Raw genomic sequence first — 4,487 nt, forward strand, 5'->3', positions numbered from 1 at the left:
TATATATATATATATATACATATATATATATATATATATATATATATATATATAATTTTTAATTTTCAACTTTTCTAAATACTTTTTCATACACATGTTCCTAAACTTGAATTGTGTTGTATGAACGTATATTTTCCCAATTTTTCCCAACTACTTTTTTTTTTCTTTTTTTTTTTTAAGCATATTTACATCTTTCACAGTCTTTCTATCAAGACACTTCCATATGTTGCTTATTAGTGGGAATGATATAGTGGACAGAGGGTTCATTGGAGGACACTCCAGCTCTCTCTGGAGCTGTGATTGGCCAAGGCAGACAGACTCCCACAACAGCCCATAATGCACGATGGGGATGTTTGTCGTTGCGGTCTGACACATAAAGGTGAAGGTTCGCTGTGGCAACTCCCCCCATCCTCTCTCTCTCTCTCTCTCTCTCTCTCTCTCTCTCTCTCTCTCTCTCTCCTTCTCCCTCTCTCTTCCTCTCTCTCTCTCTCTCTCTCTCTCTCTCTCTCTCTCTCTCTCTCTCTCTTTCTCCCTCTCTCTTCCTCTCTCTCTCTCTCGCCCCCTCCTCCAGGAAGCACACTGTTGTCAACATGATCTTATCAGCTGCCTTCGCGGCGTGCCAGTCACAAGGTGGGTCAGGGATACTCTGAGCTCCATCAGATCTTGTCTAGCCTCAGAAGTGTTAACGTTTATCGTCGATCAGCTGAGAAAACACACACACACACACACACACACACATACACACACACACACACACACACACACACCTTCAGCTTCCAATTCCATAAATGCTGATGCTGCCGAGGATGGTGGCAGTGTCCAGTCCCAGTGTGAGTGTAGGCGAAGCAGCAGGGAGTAAAATGTTGATGATTGTTCAGTGAAGGTTCAAATCAGGCCAGTGAATGTCTGTGAGACATGGTCTGTGCGTGTCTGTGCGTGTGCGTGTGTGTGTGTGTGTGTGTAAATGACGCAGCAGATGGCAGTAGTAGTACCAGCATCCGAAGTGAATATTGTTGAAAAAAAAAATTTGCTTTACATCTTCATTTTTTATTTATTTTTTAAATCCTGGTGATTGTCTTGTTTTGATCAACCCCCGATGATGTGAAAGTGAAAATCAGGTGCCCAATCAGACACGACGACCGCACACTAAACAAGCCTCGGCTTTACAGCCAGGAAATGCGACTGCGTCGTGGTGGCATTGACAGCGCTGGCCCGCCGTCCGATGGTGGAAACGTCCTCAGGACCATCCAAGATGTCTCTCAGGGAACAGTTTGTCTTCTGCGCTGGTCGCCCTCTAATCTCTGTTGACAGCAGGTTAAAGCTCTTGAGAGAAAACAAACACGCACACGCCAACCCGATGAATTTATTGCATCTTTTTCTAGTCTTGAACCCGAATTTGACTCAACACAACACAACACACGGGGAGGGAGACGTGGGAAGGCGGGGGGGGGGGGGGGGGGTCAGAAACCTACACCTCCACCCTGTGGTCCATTAATCTGAAAGACGTGCTGATAACTTTGTCCAAAGACCTTTGACCTGCTCCGATCTTCCAGTATCCAGAGTATTTTAAAGGTCATCATTTTTGGCGTTGCTGTTGCGTTCAAGAGTTCCCTTTAAGTCGTAGTAGAGTCTTAAAATAGTTGCCGGAGGCTGACACGGCGCACCAGCTGTTCCAATAAAGTTCCAGCTAATGCTGCTTCTTGGACGAGAAACAAACCAGTGATAAACCAGGCCGCCCGACGTGAGCTATTCAGGCCAGTCGGGGTAATAAACCCATCACATCAGGCACTTATTTGGACGCCTGTGGATTTCAGAAGGTGCAGCTGTGTGGGGCCGTAGTTGGTTGTGTTCTTGGCAGCGCTGGAGTTTGGCATTGACAGGCACAATCGGCCGCAGGGTGAAAGTTTGGAAAGGTGCAAGACGGGAGAGGGAAGACAGAGCTCAGCTCCCTGCATCGAGCAACATCCACACTGCAGAGCTGTTTTCCCACAATTTTGATTTCACTAATATTGACTCATATACTATTATGTCTCCACTAAAGTTCAATGAACACCTGCAAAAACGTTCACTTCAATACAAAACTGACCACCTTCAGGCGTTGAAATCCTCAGACTTCCTGCTCCGATGGCCAACTTCACCCTCAAAATGCTGCATGAACACTTTGACCTTTTTGGTCTAACCTGCTTCCTCTCTGTCTCTCGTCCACGAGAGGAGAGAGAGGGAGAGAGACACCTGACCGTGGAGGGAATGCCGAGGTACCGTCCAGAAGAACACCTGATCTAGATGATCTAATTGAGACTGGGTGCTGGAATGCCGTCTGGGTGCAGAAAGCCATATCGAGTGAAGTGGAAATATGAGAGGCTGTCCGCTGGCAGTGCAGACGCTGGATGGGATGCGGGATGTCTTTGCATTAAAAGACACGCTGGAGTCTCTGGTGTGAATAACGTCCAGAATTAGTAAGTAAAGAGAGACTCGGCTGAGTGGTGCTGAGGGACACGGGCTCATACAGGCAACAATATCAATTCTGAGAGTTTTTTTTTATGAGAAAGTTTTGCATGGTTGTCGACTGATGTCACATTTGAACGATCCAAGTCACTGTCACTTTATGTAAAGACTCGGCTTAAATGATTTGGGCCAAAACTGGACTGGCTGAGGTGCCGTTCGACAAGTGTGCAGCTGTCAGCAGAAAATCATAACAATCCTAAATTAATTTCTCAACACTATGGGCACACTTTACAAAGATAAAACAGATGCAATAAAACAACAGATAAAAGCTACACACAGTAAAATAATAAGTAATAATATTCAAATAGCGTACAAATCAATAAATCAATAAATAAATAAAATGGAACAAAGCAGTTTGGAGAAAGTAGGCCTATCTTGAACTAATGAGTTTTGAGTCTGGATTTGAACATAGGGAGAGAGTCGATATTACGGATGTCTGAGTTCCAGGGTTGGTGCTGAGAAGGAGGAAGACCTGAGGTTGCAAGAGGGGCTGGCAATGCAGAGGAGATCAGAGAGATGGGGGTTGTGGAGAGGACAGGGGTGATGTGGTGAAAGGAGGGGGTTCTGGAAATGATACGGGCTGCAGAGTTCTTGACCTGTTGGAGCTTGTCGGGGAATTTGTGAGGTGAGAAGGTGACAAGACTGAGATTTTTTTTTTATGTTTTCACAGATATTTTGCCAAATGAGACATTTCCCCACTTTTTTGCAAGGCTGAAATGTTGCATGACACAAATGTAAGAAGACTCATCAAATAGAATTTATCCACTTGACCATCTGATTGTCTAAAATAAGACACTGATGGCGTTCAAAGTTGTAAAATCAGTGTCAAATACAAGAAAAAGATAATGGTGATCAATGATGACTAAGTCAATTACTCAATAATCATTTCTCCTATTTTCTGTGCTGCTTGCAGCCTGCAAAGCCTCTGAAATAATACACGTTGTGCAGCAGTTTTTGCCGCTCCCTTCTGGCTGTTGGCTTGAAATATCAGCGGCAGGAACAGGAACACACATCATTTCTGCACCCGCCTGCCTCATTTTGTCACCTTGTTGCCTCTTCAGCTTCACAGCCAGTTAATCAGTCTATCCTTGCTGGCTTATGTTGGCACTGACAGGCTCACACACACACACATCCATGCTGCTGATATGTAAGACTGCAATAATCACCGGTTCACCACCTGCGGTGATGATGTTATTTGTCAGAACAGAAGGTAATTCAGACCTTTGGCTCCATTCGGGACTCGACTTGGCAACTCTCACACTCAGTTGCACCGACAACTTTATTACACACTCTGTGGTGTGAGTCTGTTAGAGGTGTGAATCCTGTGTGGGCGAAGGATCAACTCCGCTCCGCCATGTAAAAAAAAAGACAAACCCCCCTCCCACATACACACACACACATTAGTGTCCTGTTGACAGAGTTGATCGCCGTCTCAAACAACAAACAGTGGTGGAACATTAGAAGATTGCTCTAAAAATCATTTTAAGATTAACGGGGTCTAACGCCGACAACAACTTGGCTGCTATTTTAATATGATCTTGACCCGGCACCAGGCACATGTATCGTGTTTCTGGACACTGCCTGCTCAGCATATTCTCTGGCTCCTTGATAATATTTAAAGAGGGCCGGCAAATCATTTCAGCAAGCACAACAGCAACAGTGTTGCATCTGCGTACATGACATTTAAGGAAACAATGGAAACGTTTGTATTTTCTTTGAAAACATGGAAAGCGATCCAAGCTTATATTTGTGGCCTTCTTTGAGATGCAACTACAGTGCAACGAGGCCCTAAAAAAAAATCCGTCTAGCCGAACTATTCCTTTAAATGTTACAGCCGAGATAGCAGGTCGTCGACGTTGTTCATGCAAACTGCCTACGTTAGTTTTCAAAACGGTAAGATTGAGGTCTAAATCGTCGGAGTGCGTGTTTGAGGACGACAGGAGGCAGCATTCCGTGCTGTGCTCTCCGGTGCCACTGAGCGG

This window comes from Nelusetta ayraudi, unplaced genomic scaffold, assembly GCF_046127955.1.
Source record: "Nelusetta ayraudi isolate G7.1 ecotype Tasmania unplaced genomic scaffold, CSIRO-AGI_Nayr_v1 ptg000134l, whole genome shotgun sequence".
In the NCBI taxonomy this organism is placed as follows: Eukaryota; Metazoa; Chordata; class Actinopteri; order Tetraodontiformes; family Monacanthidae; genus Nelusetta; species Nelusetta ayraudi.